At 43.1% G+C, this 26,406-nt stretch overlaps 1 protein-coding gene across 1 annotated transcript in view; it reads right to left on the minus strand.

The window, feature by feature from the left end:
- Nucleotides 1-26,406, minus strand: part of LOC121583100 (A disintegrin and metalloproteinase with thrombospondin motifs 19-like) — a 143,809-nt gene that overhangs the window by 18,681 nt on the left and 98,722 nt on the right. The window lies entirely within an intron of this gene.

A 26,406-nucleotide genomic window follows, 5' to 3' on the forward strand; every position in this document is an offset into this window, starting at 1 on the left:
CCCTACATATGCCCCAATACATTTTGAAGCATGTCTTTCACCTAAGCCCATACATCTGCCCCATTACATTTTGAAGCATGTCTTTCACCTAAGCCCATACATCTGCCCCAATACATTTTGAAGCATGTCTTTCACCTAAGCCCATACATCTGCCCAAATACATTTCTGAAGCATGTCTTTCACCTAAGACCCTATATCTGCCCCAATACATTTTGAAGCATGTCTTTCACCTAAGCCCCTACATCTGCCCCAATACATTTTGAAACATGTCTTTCACCTAAGCCCCTACATCTGCCCCATTAAATTTTGAAGCATGTCTTTCACCTAAGCCCTACATCTGCTCCAATACATTTTGAAGCATGTCTTTCACCTAAGCCCTACATCTGCCCCAATACATTTTGAAGCATGTCTTTCACCTAAGCCCCTACATCTGCCCCAATACATTTTGAAGCATGTCTTTCACCTAAGCCCATACATCTGCCCCCAATACATTTTGAAGCATGTCTTTCACCTAAGCCCCTACATCTGCCCCAATACATTTTGAAGCATGTCTTTCACCTAAGCCCCTACATCTGCCCCAATACATTTTGAAGCATGTCTTTCACCTAAGCCCCTACATCTGCCCCAATACATTTTGAAGCATGTCTTTCACCTAAGCCCATACATCTGCCCCAATACATTTTGAAGCATGTCTTTCACCTAAGCCCCTACATCTGCCCAATACATTTTGAAGTATGTCTTTCACCTAAGCCCCTACATCTGCCCCAATACATTTTGAAGCATGTCTTTCACCTAAGCCCCTACATCTGCCCCAATACATTTTGAAGCATGTCTTTCACCTAAGTCCCTACATATGCCCCAATACATTTTGAAGCATGTCTTTCACCTAAGCCCATACATCTGCCCCATTACATTTTGAAGCATGTCTTTCACCTAAGCCCATACATCTGCCACAATACATTTTGAAGCATGTCTTTCACCTAAGCCCATACATCTGCCCAAATACATTTTGAAGCATGTCTTTCACCTAAGACCCTACATCTGCCCCAATACATTTTGAAGTATGTCTTTCACCTAAGTCCCTACATCTGCCCCAATACATTTTGAAGCATGTCTTTCACCTAAGCCCCTACATCTGCCCCAATACATTTTGAAGCATGTCTTTCACCTAAGCCCTACATCTGCCCCAATACATTTTGAAGCATGTCTTTCACCTAAGCCCCTACATCTGCCCCATTACATTTTGAAGCATGTCTTTCACCTAAGCCTCTACATCTGCCCCAATACATTTTGAAGCATGTCTTTCACCTAAGCCCCTACATATGCCCCAATACATTTTGAAGCATGTCTTTCACCTAAGCCCATACATCTGCCCCAATACATTTTGAAGCATGTCTTTCACCTAAGCCCATTCATCTGCCCCAATACATTTTGAAGCATGTCTTTCACCTAAGCCCCTACATCTGCCCCATTACATTTTGAAGCATGTCTTTCACCTAAGCCCCTACATCTGCCCCAATACATTTTGAAGCATGTCTTTCACCTAAGCCCCTACATCTGCCCCAATACATTTTGAAGCATGTCTTTCACCTAAGCCCCTACATCTGCCCCAATACATTTTGAAGCATGTCTTTCACCTAAGCCCATACATCTGCCCCAATACATTTTGAAGCATGTCTTTCACCTAAGCCCCTACATCTGCCCCAATACATTTTGAAGCATGTCTTTCACCTAAGCCCCTACATCTGCCCCAATACATTTTGAAGCATGTCTTTCACCTAAGCCCCTACATCTGCCCCAATACATTTTGAAGCATGTCTTTCACCTAAGCCCATACATCTGCCCCAATACATTTTGAAGCATGTCTTTCACCTAAGCCCCTACATCTGCCCCTAATACATTTTGAAGTATGTCTTTCACCTAAGCCCCTACATCTGCCCAATACATTTTGAAGCATGTCTTTCACCTAAGCCCCTACATCTGCCCCAATACATTTTGAAGCATGTCTTTCACCTAAGTCCCTACATATGCCCCAATACATTTTGAAGCATGTCTTTCACCTAAGCCCATACATCTGCCCCATTACATTTTGAAGCATGTCTTTCACCTAAGCCCATACATCTGCCACAATACATTTTGAAGCATGTCTTTCACCTAAGCCCATACATCTGCCCAAATACATTTTGAAGCATGTCTTTCACCTAAGACCCTACATCTGCCCCAATACATTTTGAAGTATGTCTTTCACCTAAGTCCCTACATCTGCCCCAATACATTTTGAAGCATGTCTTTCACCTAAGCCCCTACATCTGCCCCAATACATTTTGAAGCATGTCTTTCACCTAAGCCCCTACATCTGCCCCAATACATTTTGAAGCATGTCTTTCACCTAAGCCCCTACATCTGCCCCATTACATTTTGAAGCATGTCTTTCACCTAAGCCCCCTACATCTGCCCCAATACATTTTGAAGCATGTCTTTCACGTAAGCCCATACATCTGCCCCTATACATTTTGAAGCATGTCTTTCACCTAAGCCCATACATCTGCCCCAATACATTTTGAAGCATGTCTTTCACCTAAGCCCCTACATCTGCCCCAATACATTTTGAAGCATCTCTTTCACCTAAGCCCCTACATCTGCCCCAATACATTTTGAAGCATGTCTTTCACCTAAGCCCATACATCTGCCCCAATACATTTTGAAGCATCTCTTTCACCTAAGCCCCTACATCTGCCCCAATACATTTTGAAGCATGTCTTTCACCTAAGCCCATACATCTGCCCCAATACATTTTTGAAGCATGTCTTTCACCTAAGCCCCTACATCTGCCGCAATACATGTTGAAGCATGTCTTTCACCTAAGTCCCTACATATGCCCCAATACATTTTGAAGCATGTCTTTCACCTAAGCCCATACATCTGCCCCATTACATTTTGAAGCATGTCTTTCACCTAAGCCCATACATCTGCCCCAATACATTTTGAAGCATGTCTTTCACCTAAGCCCATACATCTGCCCAAATACATTTTGAAGCATGTCTTTCACCTAAGACCCTACATCTGCCTCAATACATTTTGAAGCATGTCTTTCACCTAAGCCCCTACATCTGCCCCAATACATTTTGAAACATGTCTTTCACCTAAGCCCTATATCTGCCCCATTAATTTTTGAAGCATGTCTTTCACCTAAGCCCCTACATCTGTCCAATACATTTTGAAGCATGTCTTTCACCTAAGCCCCTACATCTGCCCCAATACATTTTGAAGCATGTCTTTCACCTAAGCCCCTACATCTGCCCTAATACATTTTGAAGCATGTCTTTCACCTAAGCCCATACATCTGCCCCAATACATTTTGAAGCATGTCTTTCACCTAAGCCCCTACATCTGCCCCAATACATTTTGAAGCATGTCTTTCACCTAAGCCCCTACATCTGCCCCAATACATTTTGAAGCATGTCTTTCACCTAAGCCCCTACATCTGCCCCAATACATTTTGAAGCATGTCTTTCACCTAAGCCCATACATCTGCCCCAATACATTTTGAAGCATGTCTTTCACCTAAGCCCCTACATCTGCCCCAATACATTTTGAAGTATGTCTTTCACCTAAGCCTACATCTGCCCCAATACATTTTGAAGCATGTCTTTCACCTAAGCCCCTACATCTGCCCCAATACATTTTGAAGCATGTCTTTCACCTAAGCCCCTACATCTGCCCCAATACATTTTGAAGCATGTCTTTCACCTAAGTCCCTACATATGCCCCAATACATTTTGAAGCATGTCTTTCACCTAAGCCCATACATCTGCCCCATTACATTTTGAAGCATGTCTTTCACCTAAGCCCATACATCTGCCACAATACATTTTGAAGCATGTCTTTCACCTAAGCCCATACATCTGCCCAAATACATTTTGAAGCATGTCTTTCACCTAAGACCCTACATCTGCCCCAATACATTTTGAAGTATGTCTTTCACCTAAGTCCCTACATCTGCCCCAATACATTTTGAAGCATGTCTTTCACCTAAGCCCCTACATCTGCCCCAATACATTTTGAAGCATGTCTTTCACCTAAGCCCCTACATCTGCCCCAATACATTTTGAAGCATGTCTTTCACCTAAGCCCTACATCTGCCCCATTACATTTTGAAGCATGTCTTTCACCTAAGCCTCTACATCTGCCCCAATACATTTTGAAGCATGTCTTTCACCTAAGCCCCTACATATGCCCCAATACATTTTGAAGCATGTCTTTCACCTAAGCCCATACATCTGCCCCAATACATTTTGAAGCATGTCTTTCACCTAAGCCCATTCATCTGCCCCAATACATTTTGAAGCATGTCTTTCACCTAAGCCCCTACATCTGCCCCAATACATTTTGAAGCATGTCTTTCACGTAAGCCCATACATCTGCCCCTATACATTTTGAAGCATGTCTTTCACCTAAGCCCATACATCTGCCCCAATACATTTTGAAGCATGTCTTTCACCTAAGCCCCTACATCTGCCCCAATACATTTTGAAGCATCTCTTTCACCTAAGCCCCTACATCTGCCCCAATACATTTTGAAGCATGTCTTTCACCTAAGCCCATACATCTGCCCCAATACATTTTGAAGCATCTCTTTCACCTAAGCCCCTACATCTGCCCCAATACATTTTGAAGCATGTCTTTCACCTAAGCCCATACATCTGCCCAATACATTTTGAAGCATGTCTTTCACCTAAGCCCCTACATCTGCCGCAATACATGTTGAAGCATGTCTTTCACCTAAGTCCCTACATATGCCCCAATACATTTTGAAGCATGTCTTTCACCTAAGCCCATACATCTGCCCCATTACATTTTGAAGCATGTCTTTCACCTAAGCCCATACATCTGCCCCAATACATTTTTGAAGCATGTCTTTCACCTAAGCCCATACATCTGCCCAAATACATTTTGAAGCATGTCTTTCACCTAAGACCCTACATCTGCCCCAATACATTTTGAAGCATGTCTTTCACCTAAGCCCCTACATCTGCCCCAATACATTTTGAAACATGTCTTTCACCTAAGTCCCTACATATGCCCCAATACATTTTGAAGCATGTCTTTCACCTAAGCCCATACATCTGCCCCATTACATTTTGAAGCATGTCTTTCACCTAAGCCCATACATCTGCCACAATACATTTTGAAGCATGTCTTTCACCTAAGCCCATACATCTGCCCAAATACATTTTGAAGCATGTCTTTCACCTAAGACCCTACATCTGCCCCAATACATTTTGAAGTATGTCTTTCACCTAAGTCCCTACATCTGCCCCAATACATTTTGAAGCATGTCTTTCACCTAAGCCCCTACATCTGCCCCAATACATTTTGAAGCATGTCTTTCACCTAAGCCCCTACATCTGCCCCAATACATTTTGAAGCATGTCTTTCACCTAAGCCCCTACATCTGCCCCATTACATTTTGAAGCATGTCTTTCACCTAAGCCTCTACATCTGCCCAATACATTTTGAAGCATGTCTTTCACCTAAGCCCCTACATATGCCCCAATACATTTTGAAGCATGTCTTTCACCTAAGCCCATACATCTGCCCCAATACATTTTGAAGCATGTCTTTCACCTAAGCCCATTCATCTGCCCCAATACATTTTGAAGCATGTCTTTCACCTAAGCCCCTACATCTGCCCTAATACATTTTGAAGCATGTCTTTCACGTAAGCCCATACATCTGCCCCTATACATTTTGAAGCATGTCTTTCACCTAAGCCCATACATCTGCCCCAATACATTTTGAAGCATGTCTTTCACCTAAGCCCCTACATCTGCCCCAATACATTTTGAAGCATCTCTTTCACCTAAGCCCCTACATCTGCCCCAATACATTTTGAAGCATGTCTTTCACCTAAGTCCCATACATCTGCCCCAATACATTTTGAAGCATGTCTTTCACCTAAGTCCCTACATATGCTCCCAATACATTTTGAAGCATGTCTTTCACCTAAGCCCATACATCTGCCCCATTACATTTTGAAGCATGTCTTTCACCTAAGCCCATACATCTGCCACAATACATTTTGAAGCATGTCTTTCACCTAAGCCCATACATCTGCCCAAATACATTTTGAAGCATGTCTTTCACCTAAGACCCTACATCTGCCCCAATACATTTTGAAGTATGTCTTTCACCTAAGTCCCTACATCTGCCCCAATACATTTTGAAGCATGTCTTTCACCTAAGCCCCTACATCTGCCCCAATACATTTTGAAGCATGTCTTTCACCTAAGCCCCTACATCTGCCCCTAATACATTTTGAAGCATGTCTTTCACCTAAGCCCCTACATCTGCCCCATTACATTTTGAAGCATGTCTTTCACCTAAGCCTCTACATCTGCCCCAATACATTTTGAAGCATGTCTTTCACCTAAGCCCTACATATGCCCCAATACATTTTTGAAGCATGTCTTTCACCTAAGCCCATACATCTGCCCCAATACATTTTGAAGCATGTCTTTCACCTAAGCCCATTCATCTGCCCCAATACATTTTGAAGCATGTCTTTCACCTAAGCCCCCTACATCTGCCCCATTACATTTTGAAGCATGTCTTTCACCTAAGCCCCTACATCTGCCCCAATACATTTTGAAGCATGTCTTTCACCTAAGCCCCTACATCTGCCCCAATACATTTTGAAGCATGTCTTTCACCTAAGCCCCTACATCTGCCCCAATACATTTTGAAGCATGTCTTTCACCTAAGCCCCTACATCTGCCCCATTACATTTTGAAGCATGTCTTTCACCTAAGCCTCTACATCTGCCCCAATACATTTTGAAGCATGTCTTTCACCTAAGCCCCTACATATGCCCCAATACATTTTGAAGCATGTCTTTCACCTAAGCCCATACATCTGCCCCAATACATTTTGAAGCATGTCTTTCACCTAAGCCCATTCATCTGCCCCAATACATTTTGAAGCATGTCTTTCACCTAAGCCCCTACATCTGCCCCATTACTTTTTGAAGCATGTCTTTCACCTAAGCCCCTACATCTGCCCCTAATACATTTTGAAGCATGTCTTTCACCTAAGCCCCTACATCTGCCCCAATACATTTTGAAGCATGTCTTTCACCTAAGCCCATACATCTGCCCTAATACATTTTGAAGCATGTCTTTCACCTAAGCCCCTACATCTGCCCCAATACATTTTGAAGCATGTCTTTCACCTAAGCCCTACATCTGCCCCAATACATTTTGAAGCATGTCTTTCACCTAAGCCCCTACATCTGCCCCAATACATTTTGAAGCATGTCTTTCACCTAAGCCCATACATCTGCCCCAATACATTTTGAAGCATGTCTTTCACCTAAGCCCCTACATCTGCCCCAATACATTTTGAAGTATGTCTTTCACCTAAGCCCCTACATCTGCCCCAATACATTTTGAAGCATGTCTTTCACCTAAGCCCCTACATCTGCCCCAATACATTTTGAAGCATGTCTTTCACCTAAGTCCCTACATATGCCCCAATACATTTTGAAGCATGTCTTTCACCTAAGCCCATACATCTGCCCCATTACATTTTGAAGCATGTCTTTCACCTAAGCCCATACATCTGCCACAATACATTTTGAAGCATGTCTTTCACCTAAGCCCATACATCTGCCCAAATACATTTTGAAGCATGTCTTTCACCTAAGACCCTACATCTGCCCCAATACATTTTGAAGTATGTCTTTCACCTAAGTCCCTACATCTGCCCCAATACATTTTGAAGCATGTCTTTCACCTAAGCCCCTACATCTGCCCCAATACATTTTGAAGCATGTCTTTCACCTAAGCCCCTACATCTGCCCCAATACATTTTGAAGCATGTCTTTCACCTAAGCCCCTACATCTGCCCCATTACATTTTTGAAGCATGTCTTTCACCTAAGCCCCTACATCTGCCCCAATACATTTTGAAGCATGTCTTTCACGTAAGCCCATACATCTGCCCCTATACATTTTGAAGCATGTCTTTCACCTAAGCCCATACATCTGCCCCAATACATTTTGAAGCATGTCTTTCACCTAAGCCCCTACATCTGCCCCAATACATTTTGAAGCATCTCTTTCACCTAAGCCCCTACATCTGCCCCAATACATTTTGAAGCATGTCTTTCACCTAAGCCCATACATCTGCCCCAATACATTTTGAAGCATCTCTTTCACCTAAGCCCCTACATCTGCCCCAATACATTTTGAAGCATGTCTTTCACCTAAGCCCATACATCTGCCCCAATACATTTTGAAGCATGTCTTTCACCTAAGCCCCTACATCTGCCGCAATACATGTTGAAGCATGTCTTTCACCTAAGTCCCTACATATGCCTCCAATACATTTTGAAGCATGTCTTTCACCTAAGCCCATACATCTGCTCCCATTACATTTTGAAGCATGTCTTTCACCTAAGCCCCTACATCTGCCCCAATACATTTTGAAGCATGTCTTTCACCTAAGCCCATACATCTGCCCAAATACATTTTGAAGCATGTCTTTCACCTAAGACCCTACATCTGCCCCAATACATTTTGAAGCATGTCTTTCACCTAAGCCCCTACATCTGCCCCAATACATTTTGAAACATGTCTTTCACCTAAGCCCCTATATCTGCCCCATTAAATTTTGAAGCATGTCTTTCACCTAAGCCCCTACATCTGCTCCAATACATTTTGAAGCATGTCTTTCACCTAAGCCCCTACATCTGCTCCCAATACATTTTGAAGCATGTCTTTCACCTAAGCCCCTACATCTGCCCCAATACATTTTGAAGCATGTCTTTCACCTAAGCCCATACATCTGCCCCAATACATTTTGAAGCATGTCTTTCACCTAAGCCCCTACATCTGCCCCAATACATTTTGAAGCATGTCTTTCACCTAAGCCCTACATCTGCCCCAATACATTTTGAAGCATGTCTTTCACCTAAGCCCCTACATCTGCCCCAATACATTTTGAAGCATGTCTTTCACCTAAGCCCATACATCTGCCCCAATACATTTTGAAGCATGTCTTTCACCTAAGCCCCTACATCTGCCCCAATACATTTTGAAGTATGTCTTTCACCTAAGCCCCTACATCTGCCCCAATACATTTTGAAGCATGTCTTTCACCTAAGCCCCTACATCTGCCCCAATACATTTTGAAGCATGTCTTTCACCTAAGCCCCTACATCTGCCCCAATACATTTTGAAGCATGTCTTTCACCTAAGTCCCTACATATGCCCCAATACATTTTGAAGCATGTCTTTCACCTAAGCCCATACATCTGCCCCATTACATTTTGAAGCATGTCTTTCACCTAAGCCCATACATCTGCCACAATACATTTTGAAGCATGTCTTTCACCTAAGCCCATACATCTGCCCAAATACATTTTGAAGCATGTCTTTCACCTAAGACCCTACATCTGCCCCAATACATTTTGAAGTATGTCTTTCACCTAAGTCCCTACATCTGCCCCAATACATTTTGAAGCATGTCTTTCACCTAAGCCCCTACATCTGCCCCAATACATTTTGAAGCATGTCTTTCACCTAAGCCCCTACATCTGCCCCAATACATTTTGAAGCATGTCTTTCACCTAAGCCCCTACATCTGCCCCATTACATTTTGGAGCATGTCTTTCACCTAAGCCTCTACATCTGCCCCAATACATTTTGAAGCATGTCTTTCACCTAAGCCCCTACATATGCCCCAATACATTTTGAAGCATGTCTTTCACCTAAGCCCATACATCTGCCCCAATACATTTTGGAAGCATGTCTTTCACCTAAGCCCATTCATCTGCCCCAATACATTTTGAAGCATGTCTTTCACCTAAGCCCCTACATCTGCCCCAATACATTTTGAAGCATGTCTTTCACGTAAGCCCATACATCTGCCCCTATACATTTTGAAGCATGTCTTTCACCTAAGCCCATACATCTGCCCCAATACATTTTGAAGCATGTCTTTCACCTAAGCCCCTACATCTGCCCCAATACATTTTGAAGCATCTCTTTCACCTAAGCCCCTACATCTGCCCCAATACATTTTGAAGCATGTCTTTCACCTAAGCTCATACATCTGCCCCAATACATTTTGAAGCATCTCTTTCACCTAAGCCCCTACATCTGCCCCAATACATTTTGAAGCATGTCTTTCACCTAAGCCCATACATCTGCCCCAATACATTTTGGAGCATGTCTTTCACCTAAGCCCCTACATCTGCCGCAATACATGTTGAAGCATGTCTTTCACCTAAGTCCCTACATATGCCCCAATACATTTTGAAGCATGTCTTTCACCTAAGCCCATACATCTGCCCCATTACATTTTGAAGCATGTCTTTCACCTAAGCCCATACATCTGCCCCAATACATTTTGAAGCATGTCTTTCACCTAAGCCCATACATCTGCCCAAATACATTTTGAAGCATGTCTTTCACCTAAGACCCTACATCTGCCCCAATACATTTTGAAGCATGTCTTTCACCTAAGCCCCTACATCTGCCCCAATACATTTTGAAACATGTCTTTCACCTAAGCCCCTACATCTGCCCCAATACATTTTGAAGCATGTCTTTCACCTAAGCCCATACATCTGCCCCATTACATTTTGAAGCATGTCTTTCACCTAAGCCCATACATCTGCCACAATACATTTTGAAGCATGTCTTTCACCTAAGCCCATACATCTGCCCAAATACATTTTGAAGCATGTCTTTCACCTAAGACCCTACATCTGCCCCAATACATTTTGAAGTATGTCTTTCACCTAAGTCCCTACATCTGCCCCCAATACATTTTGAAGCATGTCTTTCACCTAAGCCCCTACATCTGCCCCAATACATTTTGAAGCATGTCTTTCACCTAAGCCCCTACATCTGCCCCAATACATTTTGAAGCATGTCTTTCACCTAAGCCCCTACATCTGCCCCATTACATTTTGAAGCATGTCTTTCACCTAAGCCTCTACATCTGCCCCAATACATTTTGAAGCATGTCTTTCACCTAAGCCCCTACATATGCCCCAATACATTTTGAAGCATGTCTTTCACCTAAGCCCATACATCTGCCCCAATACTTTTTGAAGCATGTCTTTCACCTAAGCCCATTCATCTGCCCCAATACATTTTGAAGCATGTCTTTCACCTAAGCCCTACATCTGCCCCAATACATTTTGAAGCATGTCTTTCACGTAAGCCCATACATCTGCCCCTATACATTTTGAAGCATGTCTTTCACCTAAGCCCATACATCTGCCCCAATACATTTTGAAGCATGTCTTTCACCTAAGCCCCTACATCTGCCCCAATACATTTTGAAGCATCTCTTTCACCTAAGCCCCTACATCTGCCCCAATACATTTTGAAGCATGTCTTTCACCTAAGCCCATACATCTGCCCCAATACATTTTGAAGCATCTCTTTCACCTAAGCCCCTACATCTGCCCCAATACATTTTGAAGCATGTCTTTCACCTAAGCCCATACATCTGCCCCAATACATTTTGAAGCATGTCTTTCACCTAAGCCCCTACATCTGCCGCAATACATGTTGAAGCATGTCTTTCACCTAAGTCCCTACATCTGCCCCAATACGTTTTGAAGCATGTCTTTCACCTAAGCCCCTACATCTGCCCCATTACATTTTGAAGCATGTCTTTCACCTAAGCCCATACATCTGCCCCAATACATTTTGAAGCATGTCTTTCACCTAAGCCCATACATCTGCCCAAATACATTTTGAAGCATGTCTTTCACCTAAGACCCTACATCTGCCCCAATACATTTTGAAGCATGTCTTTCACCTAAGCCCTACATCTGCCCCAATACATTTTGAAACATGTCTTTCACCTAAGCCCCTACATCTGCCCCATTAAATTTTTGAAGCATGTCTTTCACCTAAGTCCCTTACATCTGCTCCAATACATTTTGAAGCATGTCTTTCACCTAAGCCCCTACATCTGCCCCAATACATTTTGAAGCATGTCTTTCACCTAAGCCCCTACATCTGCCCCAATACATTTTGAAGCATGTCTTTCACCTAAGCCCATACATCTGCCCCAATACATTTTGAAGCATGTCTTTCACCTAAGCCCCTACATCTGCCCCAATACATTTTGAGCATGTCTTTCACCTAAGCCCCTACATCTGCCCCAATACATTTTGAAGCATGTCTTTCACCTAAGCCCCTACATCTGCCCCAATACATTTTGAAGCATGTCTTTCACCTAAGCCCATACATCTGCCCCAATACATTTTGAAGCATGTCTTTCACCTAAGCCCCTACATCTGCCCTAATACATTTTGAGCATGTCTTTCACCTAAGCCCCTACATCTGCCCCAATACATTTTGAAGCATGTCTTTCACCTAAGTCCCTACATATGCCCCAATACATTTTGAAGCATGTCTTTCACCTAAGCCCATACATCTGCCCCATTACATTTTGAAGCATGTCTTTCACCTAAGCCCATACATCTGCCACAATACATTTTGAAGCATGTCTTTCACCTAAGCCCATACATCTGCCCAAATACATTTTGAAGCATGTCTTTCACCTAAGACCCTACATCTGCCCCAATACATTTTGAAGCATGTCTTTCACCTAAGCCCATTCATCTGCCCCAATACATTTTGAAGCATGTCTTTCACCTAAGCCCCTACATCTGCCCCATTACATTTTGAAGCATGTCTTTCACCTAAGCCTCTACATCTGCCCCAATACATTTTGAAGCATGTCTTTCACCTAAGCCCCTACATATGCCCCAATACATTTTGAAGCATGTCTTTCACCTAAGCCCATACATCTGCCCCAATACATTTTGAAGCATGTCTTTCACCTAAGCCCATTCATCTGCCCCAATACATTTTGAAGCATGTCTTTCACCTAAGCCCCTACATCTGCCCCAATACATTTTGAAGCATGTCTTTCACGTAAGCCCATACATCTGCCCCTAATACATTTTGAAGCATGTCTTTCACCTAAGCCCGTTCATCTGCCCCAATACGTTTTGAAGCATGTCTTTCACCTAAGCGCCCTACATCTGCTCCCAATACATTTTGAAGCATGTCTTTCACGTAAGCCCATACATCTGCCCCTATACATTTTGAAGCGTGTCTTTCACCTAAGCCCATACATCTGCCCCAATACATTTTGAAGCATGTCTTTCACCTAAGCCCCTACATCTGCCCCAATACTTTTTGAAGCATCTCTTTCACCTAAGCCCCTACATCTGCTCCAATACATTTTTGAAGCATGTCTTTCACCTAAGCCCATACATCTGCCCCAATACATTTTGAAGCATCTCTTTCACCTAAGCCCCTACATCTGCCCCAATACATTTTGAAGCATGTCTTTCACCTAAGCCCATACATCTGCCCCAATACATTTTGAAGCATGTCTTTCACCTAAGCCCCTACATCTGCCGCAATACATGTTGAAGCATGTCTTTCACCTAAGTCCCTACATCTGCCCCAATACATTTTGAAGCATGTCTTTCACCTAAGCCCCTACATCTGCCCCATTACATTTTGAAGCATGTCTTTCACCTAAGCCCATACATCTGCCCCAATACATTTTGAAGCATGTCTTTCACCTAAGCCCATACATCTGCCCCAATACATTTTGAAGCATGTCTTTCACCTAAGACCCTACATCTGCCCCAATACATTTTGAAGCATGTCTTTCACCTAAGCCCCTACATCTGCCCCAATACATTTTGACAACATGTCTTTCACCTAAGCCCCTACATCTGCCCCATTAATTTTGAAGCATGTCTTTCACCTAAGCCCCTTACATCTGCTCCAATACATTTTTGAAGCATGTCTTTCACCTAAGCCCCTACATCTGCCCCAATACATTTTGAAGCATGTCTTTCACCTAAGCCCCTACATCTGCCCCAATACATTTTGAAGCATGTCTTTCACCTAAGCCCATACATCTGCCCCAATACATTTTGAAGCATGTCTTTCACCTAAGCCCTACATCTGCCCCAATACATTTTGAAGCATGTCTTTCACCTAAGCCCCTACATCTGCCCCGATACATTTTGAAGCATGTCTTTCACCTAAGCCCCTACATCTGCCCCAATACGTTTTGAAGCATGTCTTTCACCTAAGCCCATACATCTGCCCCAATACATTTTGAAGCATGTCTTTCACCTAAGCCCCTACATCTGCCCCAATACATTTTGAAGCATGTCTTTCACCTAAGCCCCTACATCTGCCCCAATACATTTTGAAGCATGTCTTTCACCTAAGTCCCTACATATGCCCCAATACATTTTGAAGCATGTCTTTCACCTAAGCCCATACATCTGCCCCATTACATTTTGAAGCATGTCTTTCACCTAAGCCCATACATCTGCCACAATACATTTTGAAGCATGTCTTTCACCTAAGCCCATACATCTGCCCCAATACATTTTGAAGCATGTCTTTCACCTAAGACCCTACATCTGCCCCAATACATTTTGAAGCATGTCTTTCACCTAAGCCCATTCATCTGCCCCAATACATTTTGAAGCATGTCTTTCACCTAAAGCCCTACATCTGCCCCATTACATTTTGAAGCATGTCTTTCACCTAAGCCTCTACATCTGCCCCAATACATTTTGAAGCATGTCTTTCACCTAAGCCCCTACATATGCCCCAATACATTTTGAAGCATGTCTTTCACCTAAGCCCATACATCTGCCCCAATACATTTTGAAGCATGTCTTTCACCTAAGCCCATACATCTGCCCCAATACATTTTGAAGCATGTCTTTCACCTAAGCCCCTACATCTGCCCCAATACATTTTGAAGCATGTCTTTCACCTAAGCCCCTACATCTGCCCCAATACATTTTGAAGCATGTCTTTCACCTAAGCCCATACATCTGCCCCAATACATTTTGAAGCATGTCTTTCACCTAAGCCCTACATCTGCCCCAATACATTTTGAAGCATCTCTTTCACCTAAGCCCCTACATCTGCCCCAATACATTTTGAAGCATGTCTTTCACCTAAGCCCATACATCTGCCCCAATACATTTTGAAGCATCTCTTTCACCTAAGCCCCTACATCTGCCCCAATACATTTTGAAGCATATCTTTCACCTAAGCCCATACATCTGCCCCAATACATTTTGAAGCATGTCTTTCACCTAAGCCCCTACATCTGCCGCAATACATGTTGAAGCATGTCTTTCACCTAAGTCCCTACATCTGCCCCAATACATTTTGAAGCATGTCTTTCACCTAAGCCCCTACATCTGCCCCATTACATTTTGAAGCATGTCTTTCACCTAAGCCCATACATCTGCCCCAATACATTTTGAAGCATGTCTTTCACCTAAGCCCATACATCTGCCCAAATACATTTTGAAGCATGTCTTTCACCTAAGACCCTACATCTGCCCCAATACATTTTGAAGCATGTCTTTCACCTAAGCCCCTACATCTGCCCCAATACATTTTGAAACATGTCTTTCACCTAAGCCCCTACATCTGCCCCATTAAATTTTGAAGCATGTCTTTCACCTAAAGCCCTTACATCTGCTCCAATACTTTTGAAGCATGTCTTTCACCTAAGCCCCTACATCTGCCCCAATACATTTTGAAGCATGTCTTTCACCTAAGCCCCTACATCTGCCCCAATACATTTTGAAGCATGTCTTTCACCTAAGCCCATACATCTGCCCCCAATACATTTTGAAGCATGTCTTTCACCTAAGCCCCTACATCTGCCCCAATACGTTTTGAAGCATGTCTTTCACCTAAGCCCTACATCTGCTCCCAATACATTTTGAAGCATGTCTTTCACCTAAGCCCTACATCTGCCCCAATACATTTTGAAGCATGTCTTTCACCTAAGCCCATACATCTGCCCCAATACATTTTGAAGCATGTCTTTCACCTAAGCCCCTACATCTGCCCCAATACATTTTGAAGCATGTCTTTCACCTAAGCCCCTACATCTGCCCCAATACATTTTGAAGCATGTCTTTCACCTAAGTCCCTACATATGCCCCAATACATTTTGAAGCATGTCTTTCACCTAAGCCCATACATCTGCCCCATTACATTTTGAAGCATGTCTTTCACCTAAGCCCATACATCTGCCACAATACATTTTGAAGCATGTCTTTCACCTAAGCCCATACATCTGCCCAAATACATTTTGAAGCATGTCTTTCACCTAAGACCCTACATCTGCCCCAATACATTTTGAAGTATGTCTTTCACCTAAGTCCCTACATCTGCCCCAATACATTTTGAAGCATGTCTTTTACCTAAGCCCCTACATCTGCCCCAATACATTTTGAAGCATGTCTTTCACCTAAGCCCCTACATCTGCCCCAATACATTTTGAAGCATGTCTTTCACCTAAGCCCCTACATCTGCCCCAATACATTTTGAAGCATGTCTTTCACCTAAGCCCATACATCTGCCCTAATACGTTTTGAAGCATGTCTTTCACCTAAGCCCATTCATCTTTCCTATACATTTTGAAGCATGTCTTTCACCTAAGCCCCTACATCTGCCCCATTACATTTTTGAGCATGTCTTTCACCTAAGTCCCCTACATCTGCCTCAATACGTTTTGGAAGCATGTCTTTCACCTAAGCCCTACATCTGCCCAATACATTTTGAAGCATGTCTTTCACCTAAGCCCTTACATCTGCTCCAATACATTTTGAAGCATGTCTTTCACCTAAGCCCACCATCTGCCCCAATACATTTTAAGCATGTCTTTCACCTAAGCCCCTACATCTGCCCCAATACATTTTGAAGCATGTCTTTCACCTAAGCCCATACATCTGCCCCAATACATTTTGAAGCATGTCTTTCACCTAAGCCCCTACATCTGCCCCAATACATTTTGAAGCATGTCTTTCACCTAAGCCCCTACATCTGCCCCAATACATTTTGAAGCATGTCTTTCACCTAAGCCCCTACATCTGCCCCAATACTTTTTGAAGCATGTCTTTCACCTAAGCCCATACATCTGCCCCAATACATTTTGAAGCATGTCTTTCACCTAAGCCCTTACATCTGCCCCAATACATTTTTGAGCATGTCTTTCACCTAAGCCCCTACATCTGCCCCAATACATTTTGAAGCATGTCTTTCACCTAAGTCCCTACATATGCCCCAATACATTTTGAAGCATGTCTTTCACCTAAGCCCATACATCTGCCCCATTACATTTTGAAGCATGTCTTTCACCTAAGCCCATACATCTGCCACAATACATTTTGAAGCATGTCTTTCACCTAAGCCCATACATCTGCCCAAATACATTTTGAAGCATGTCTTTCACCTAAGACCCTACATCTGCCCCAATACATTTTGAAGTATGTCTTTCACCTAAGTCCCTACATCTGCCCCAATACATTTTGAAGCATGTCTTTTACCTAAGCCCCTACATCTGCCCCAATACATTTTGAAGCATGTCTTTCACCTAAGCCCCTACATCTGCCTCAATACATTTTGAAGCATGTCTTTCACCTAAGCCCCTACATCTGCCCCATTACATTTTGAAGCATGTCTTTCACCTAAGCCTCTACATCTGCCCCAATACATTTTGAAGCATGTCTTTCACCTAAGCCCCTACATATGCCCCAATACATTTTGAAGCATGTCTTTCACCTAACGCATACATCTGCCCCAATACATTTTGAAGCATGTCTTTCACCTAAGCCCATTCATCTGCCCCAATACATTTTGAAGCATGTCTTTCACCTAAGCCCCTACATCTGCCCCATTACATTTTGAAGCATGTCTTTCACCTAAGCCCCTACATCTGCCCCAATACATTTTTAAAGCATGTCTTTCACCTAAGCCCCTACATCTGCCCCAATACATTTTGAAGCATGTCTTTCACCTAAGCCCATACATCTGCCCCAATACATTTTGGAGCATGTCTTTCACCTAAGCCCTTTCATCTGCCCCAATACATTTTTGAAGCATGTCTTTCACCTAAGCCCCTACATCTGCCCCAATACATTTTGAAGCATGTCTTTCACCTAAGCCCCTACATCTGCCCCATTACATTTTGAAGCATGTCTTTCACCTAAGCCCCTACATCTGCCCCAATACATTTTTAAGCATGTCTTTCACCTAAGCCCTACATCTGCCCCAATACATTTTGAAGCATGTCTTTCACCTAAGCCCCATACATCTGCCCAATACATTTTGAAGCATGTCTTTCACCTAAGCTCATACATCTGCCCCAATACATTTTGAAGCATGTCTTTCACCTAAGCCCCTACATCTGCCCCAATACATTTTGAAGCATGTCTTTCACCTAAGCCCCTACATCTGCCCCAATACATTTTGAAGCATGTCTTTCACCTAAGCCCATACATCTGCCCCAATACATGTTGAAGCATGTCTTTCACCTAAGTCCCTACATATGCCCCAATACATTTTGAAGCATGTCTTTCACCTAAGCCCATACATCTGCCCCATTACATTTTGAAGCATGTCTTTCACCTAAGCCCATACATCTGCCCCAATACATTTTGAAGCATGTCTTTCACCTAAGCCCATACATCTGCCCAAATACATTTTGAAGCATGTCTTTCACCTAAGTCCCTACATCTGCCCCAATACATTTTGAAGCATGTCTTTCACCTAAGCCCCTACATCTGCCCCAATAAATTTTGAAGCATGTCTTTCACCTAAGCCCCTACATCTGCCCCATTACATTTTGAAGCATGTCTTTCACCTAAGCCCCTACATCTGCCCCAATACATTTTGAAGCATGTCTTTCACCTAAGCCCCTACATCTGCCCCAATACATTTTGAAGCATGTCTTTCACCTAAGCCCCTACATCTGCCCCAATACATTTTGAAGCATGTCTTTCACCTAAGCCCCCTACATCTGCCCCAATACATTTTGAAGCATGTCTTTCACCTAAGCCCCTACATATGCCCCAATACATTTTGAAGCATGTCTTTCACCTAAGCCCATACATCTGCCCCAATACATTTTGAAGCATGTCTTTCACCTAAGCCCATTCATCTGCCCCCAATACATTTTGAAGCATGTCTTTCACCTAAGCCCCTACATCTGCCCTAATACATTTTGAAGCATGTCTTTCACGTAAGCCCATACATCTGCCCCTAATACATTTTGAAGCATGTCTTTCACCTAAGCCCATACATCTGCTCCCAATACATTTTGAAGCATGTCTTTCACCTAAGCCCATACATCTGCCCCAATACATTTTGAAGCATGTCTTTCACCTAAGCCCATTCATCTGCCCTAATACATTTTTGAAGCATGTCTTTCACCTAAGCCCTACATCTGCCCCAATACATTTTGAAGCATGTCTTTCACCTAAGCCCCTACATCTGCCCCAATACATTTTGAAGCATGTCTTTCACCTAAGCCCCTACATCTGCCCCTAATACATTTTGAAGCATGTCTTTCACCTAAGCCCATACATCTGCCCCAATACATTTTGAAGCATGTCTTTCACCTAAGCCCCTACATCTGCCCCAATACATTTTGAAGCATGTCTTTCACCTAAGCCCCTACATCTGCCCCAATACATTTTGAAGCATGTCTTTCACCTAAGCCCCTACATCTGCCCCAATACATTTTGAAGCATGTCTTTCACCTAAGCCCATACATCTGCCCCAATACATTTTGAAGCATGTCTTTCACCTAAGCCCCTACATCTGCCCCAATACATTTTGAAGCATGTCTTTCACCTAAGCCCCTACATCTGCCCCAATACATTTTGAAGCATGTCTTTCACCTAAGTCCCTACATATGCCCCAATACATTTTGAAGCATGTCTTTCACCTAAGCCCATACATCTGCCCCATTACATTTTGAAGCATGTCTTTCACCTAAGCCCATACATCTGCCACAATACATTTTGAAGCATGTCTTTCACCTAAGCCCATACATCTGCCCAAATACATTTTTGAAGCATGTCTTTCACCTAAGACCCTACATCTGCCCCAATACATTTTGAAGTATGTCTTTCACCTAAGTCCCTACATCTGCCCCAATACATTTTGAAGCATGTCTTTTACCTAAGCCCCTACATCTGCCCCAATACATTTTGAAGCATGTCTTTCACCTAAGCCCCTACATCTGCCCCAATACATTTTGAAGCATGTCTTTCACCTAAGCCCCTACATCTGCCCCATTACATTTTGAAGCATGTCTTTCACCTAAGCCTCTACATCTGCCCCAATACATTTTGAAGCATGTCTTTCACCTAAGCCCCTACATCTGCCCCAATACATTTTGAAGCATGTCTTTCACCTAAGCCCATACATCTGCCCCAATACATTTTGAAGCATGTCTTTCACCTAAGCCCATTCATCTGCCCCAATACATTTTGAAGCATGTCTTTCACCTAAGCCCCTACATCTGCCCCATTACATTTTGAAGCATGTCTTTCACCTAAGCCCCTACATCTGCCCCAATACATTTTGAAGCATGTCTTTCACCTAAGCCCCTACATATGCCCCAATACATTTTGAAGCATGTCTTTCACCTAAGCCCATACATCTGCCCCAATACATTTTGAAGCATGTCTTTCACCTAAGCCCATTCATCTGCCCCAATACATTTTGAAGCATGTCTTTCACCTAAGCCCCTACATCTGCCCCAATACATTTTGAAGCATGTCTTTCACCTAAGCCCCTACATCTGCCCCATTACATTTTGAAGCATGTCTTTCACCTAAGCCCCTACATCTGCCCCAATACATTTTGAAGCATGTCTTTCACCTAAGCCCCTACATCTGCCCCAATACATTTTGAAGCATGTCTTTCACCTAAGCCCATACATCTGCCCCAATACATTTTGGAAGCATGTCTTTCACCTAAGCCCCATACATCTGCCCCAATACATTTTGAAGCATGTCTTTCACCTAAGCCCCTACATCTGCCCCAATACATTTTTGAAGCATGTCTTTCACCTAAGCCCCTACATCTGCCCCAATACATTTTGAAGCATGTCTTTCACCTAAGCCCATACATTGCCCCAATACATGTTGAAGCATGTCTTTCACCTAAGCCCATACATATGCCCCAATACATTTTGAAGCATGTCTTTCACCTAAGCCCATACATCTGCCCCAATACATTTTGAAGCATGTCTTTCACCTAAGCCCATACATCTGCCCCAATACATTTTGAAGCATGTCTTTCACCTAAGTCCATACATCTGCCCAAATACATTTTGAAGCATGTCTTTCACCTAAGCCCCTACATCTGCCCCAATACATTTTGAAGCATGTCTTTCACCTAAGCCCCTACATCTGCCCCATTACATTTTTGAAGCATGTCTTTCACCTAAGCCCCTACATCTGCCCCAATACATTTTGAAGCATGTCTTTCACCTAAGCCCCTACATCTGCCCCAATACATTTTGAAGCATGTCTTTCACCTAAGCCCCTACATCTGCCCCATTACATTTTGAAGCATGTCTTTCACCTAAGCCTCTACATCTGCCCCAATACATTTTGAAGCATGTCTTTCACCTAAGCCCCTACATATGCCCCAATACATTTTGAAGCATGTCTTTCACCTAAGCCCATACATCTGCCCCAATACATTTTGAAGCATGTCTTTCACCTAAGCCCATTCATCTGCCCCAATACATTTTGAAGCATGTCTTTCACCTAAGCCCCTACATCTGCCCCATTACATTTTGAAGCATGTCTTTCACCTAAGCCCCTACATCTGCCCCAATACATTTTGAAGCATGTCTTTCACCTAAGCCCCTACATATGCCCCAATACATTTTGAAGCATGTCTTTCACCTAAGCCCATACATCTGCCCCAATACATTTTGAAGCATGTCTTTCACCTAAGCCCATTCATCTGCCCCAATACATTTTGAAGCATGTCTTTCACCTAAGCCCCTACATCTGCCCCAATACATTTTGAAGCATGTCTTTCACCTAAGCCCCTACATCTGCCCCATTACATTTTGAAGCATGTCTTTCACCTAAGCCCCTACATCTGCCCCAATACATTTTGAAGCATGTCTTTCACCTAAGCCCATACATCTGCCCCAATACATTTTGAAGCATGTCTTTCACCTAAGCCCATACATCTGCCCCAATACATTTTGAAGCATGTCTTTCACCTAAGCCCCTACATCTGCCCCAATACATTTTGAAGCATCTCTTTCACCTAAGCCCCTACATCTGCCCCAATACATTTTGAAGCATGTCTTTCACCTAAGCCCATACATCTGCCCCAATACATGTTGAAGCATGTCTTTCACCTAAGTCCCTAAATATGCCCCAATACATTTTGAAGCATGTCTTTCACCTAAGCCCATACATCTGCCCCAATACATTTTGAAGCATGTCTTTCACCTAAGCCCATACATCTGCCCCAATACATTTTGAAGCATGTCTTTCACCTAAGCCCATACATCTGCCCCAATACATTTTGAAGCATGTCTTTCACCTAAGCCCCTACATCTGCCCCAATACATTTTGAAGCATGTCTTTCACCTAAGCCCTACATCTGCCCCAATACATTTTGAAGCATGTCTTTCACCTAAGCCCCTACATCTGCCCCAATACATTTTGAAGCATGTCTTTCACCTAAGCCCCTACATCTGCCCCAATACATTTTGAAGCATGTCTTTCACCTAAGTCCCCTACATCTGCCCCAATACATTTTGAAGCATGTCTTTCACCTAAGCCCCTACATCTGCCCCAATACATTTTGAAGCATGTCTTTCACCTAAGCCCATACATCTGCCCCAATACATTTTGAAGCATGTCTTTCACCTAAGCCCATACATCTGCCCCAATACATTTTGAAGCATGTCTTTCACCTAAGCCCCTACATCTGCCCCAATACATTTTGAAGCATCTCTTTCACCTAAGCCCCTACATCTGCCCCAATACATTTTCAAGCATGTCTTTCACCTAAGCCCATACATCTGCCCAATACATGTTGAAGCATGTCTTTCACCTAAGTCCGTACATCTGCCCCAATACATTTGAAGCATGTCTTTCACCTAAGCCCATACATCTGCCCCATTACATTTTGAAGCATGTCTTTCACCTAAGCCCATACATCTGCCCCAATACATTTTGAAGCATGTCTTTCACCTAAGCCCCTACATCTGCCCCAATACATTTTGAAGCATGTCTTTCACCTAAGCCCCTACATCTGCCCCAATACATTTTGAAGCATGTCTTTCACCTAAGCCCCTACATCTGCCCCATTACATTTTGAAGCATGTCTTTCACCTAAGCCCCTACATCTGCCCCAATACATTTTGAAGCATGTCTTTCACCTAAGCCCCTACATATGCCCCAATACATTTTGAAGCATGTCTTTCACCTAAGCCCATACATCTGCCCCAATACATTTTGAAGCATGTCTTTCACCTAAGCCCATTCATCTGCCCCAATACATTTTGAAGCATGTCTTTCACCTAAGCCCCTACATATGCCCCAATACATTTTGAAGCATGTCTTTCACCTAAGCCCATACATCTGCCCCAATACATTTTGAAGCATGTCTTTCACCTAAGCCCATTCATCTGCCCCAATACATTTTGAAGCATGTCTTTCACCTAAGCCCCTACATCTGCCCCATTACATTTTGAAGCATGTCTTTCACCTAAGCCCCTACATCTGCCCCAATACATTTTGAAGCATGTCTTTCACCTAAGCCCCTACATCTGCCCCAATACATTTTGAAGCATGTCTTTCACCTAAGCCCATACATCTGCCCCAATACATTTTGAAGCATGTCTTTCACCTAAGCCCCTACATCTGCCCCAATACATTTTGAAGCATGTCTTTCACCTAAGCCCCTACATCTGCCCCAATACATTTTGAAGCATGTCTTTCACCTAAGCCCCTACATCTGCCCCAATACATTTTGAAGCATGTCTTTCACCTAAGCCCATACATCTGCCCCAATACATTTTGAAGCATGTCTTTCACCTAAGCCCCTACATCTGCCCCAATACATTTTGAAGTATGTCTTTCACCTAAGCCCCTACATCTGCCCCAATACATTTTGAAGCATGTCTTTCACCTAAGCCCCTACATCTGCCCCAATACATTTTGAAGCATGTCTTTCACCTAAGTCCCTACATATGCCCCAATACATTTTGAAGCATGTCTTTCACCTAAGCCCATACATCTGCCCCATTACATTTTGAAGCATGTCTTTCACCTAAGCCCATACATCTGCCACAATACATTTTGAAGCATGTCTTTCACCTAAGCCCATACATCTGCCCAAATACATTTTGAAGCATGTCTTTCACCTAAGACCCTACATCTGCCCCAATACATTTTGAAGTATGTCTTTCACCTAAGTCCCTACATCTGCCCCAATACATTTTGAAGCATGTCTTTCACCTAAGCCCCTACATCTGCCCCAATACATTTTGAAGCATGTCTTTCACCTAAGCCCCTACATCTGCCCCAATACATTTTGAAGCATGTCTTTCACCTAAGCCCCTACATCTGCCCCATTACATTTTGAAGCATGTCTTTCACCTAAGCCCCTACATCTGCCCCAATACATTTTGAAGCATGTCTTTCACGTAAGCCCATACATCTGCCCCTATACATTTTGAAGCATGTCTTTCACCTAAGCCCATACATCTGCCCCAATACATTTTGAAGCATGTCTTTCACCTAAGCCCCTACATCTGCCCCAATACATTTTGAAGCATCTCTTTCACCTAAGCCCCTACATCTGCCCCAATACATTTTGAAGCATGTCTTTCACCTAAGCCCATACATCTGCCCCAATACATTTTGAAGCATCTCTTTCACCTAAGCCCCTACATCTGCCCCAATACATTTTGAAGCATGTCTTTCACCTAAGCCCCTACATCTGCCCCAATACATTTTGAAGCATGTCTTTCACCTAAGCCCCTACATCTGCCCCAATACATTTTGAAGCATGTCTTTCACCTAAGTCCCTACATATGCCCCAATACATTTTGAAGCATGTCTTTCACCTAAGCCCATACATCTGCCCCATTACATTTTGAAGCATGTCTTTCACCTAAGCCCATACATCTGCCACAATACATTTTGAAGCATGTCTTTCACCTAAGCCCATACATCTGCCCAAATACATTTTGAAGCATGTCTTTCACCTAAGACCCTACATCTGCCCCAATACATTTTGAAGTATGTCTTTCACCTAAGTCCCTACATCTGCCCCAATACATTTTGAAGCATGTCTTTTACCTAAGCCCCCTACATCTGCCCCAATACATTTTGAAGCATGTCTTTCACCTAAGCCCCTACATCTGCCCCAATACATTTTGAAGCATGTCTTTCACCTAAGCCCCTACATCTGCCCCATTACATTTTGAAGCATGTCTTTCACCTAAGCCTCTACATCTGCCCCAATACATTTTGAAGCATGTCTTTCACCTAAGCCCCTACATATGCCCCAATACATTTTGAAGCATGTCTTTCACCTAAGCCCATACATCTGCCCAAATACATTTTGAAGCATGTCTTTCACCTAAGCCCCTACATCTGCCCCATTACATTTTGAAGCATGTCTTTCACCTAAGCCCCTACATCTGCCCCAATACATTTTGAAGCATGTCTTTCACGTAAGCCCATACATCTGCCCCTATACATTTTGAAGCATGTCTTTCACCTAAGCCCATACATCTGCCCCAATACATTTTGAAGCATGTCTTTCACCTAAGCCCCTACATCTGCCCCAATACATTTTGAAGCATCTCTTTCACCTAAGCCCCTACATCTGCCCCAATACATTTTGAAGCATGTCTTTCACCTAAGCCCATACATCTGCCCCAATACATTTTGAAGCATCTCTTTCACCTAAGCCCCTACATCTGCCCCAATACATTTTGAAGCATGTCTTTCACCTAAGCCCCTACATCTGCCCCAATACATTTTGAAGCATGTCTTTCACCTAAGCCCCTACATCTGCCCCAATACATTTTGAAGCATGTCTTTCACCTAAGTCCCTACATATGCCCCAATACATTTTGAAGCATGTCTTTCACCTAAGCCCATACATCTGCCCCATTACATTTTGAAGCATGTCTTTCACCTAAGCCCATACATCTGCCACAATACATTTTGAAGCATGTCTTTCACCTAAGCCCATACATCTGCCCAAATACATTTTGAAGCATGTCTTTCACCTAAGACCCTACATCTGCCCCAATACATTTTGAAGTATGTCTTTCACCTAAGTCCCTACATCTGCCCCAATACATTTTGAAGCATGTCTTTTACCTAAGCCCCTACATCTGCCCCAATACATTTTGAAGCATGTCTTTCACCTAAGCCCCTACATCTGCCCCAATACATTTTGAAGCATGTCTTTCACCTAAGCCCCTACATCTGCCCCATTACATTTTGAAG

This window comes from Coregonus clupeaformis, chromosome 15 (assembly GCF_020615455.1).
Source record: "Coregonus clupeaformis isolate EN_2021a chromosome 15, ASM2061545v1, whole genome shotgun sequence".
Lineage (NCBI taxonomy): Eukaryota > Metazoa > Chordata > Actinopteri > Salmoniformes > Salmonidae > Coregonus > Coregonus clupeaformis.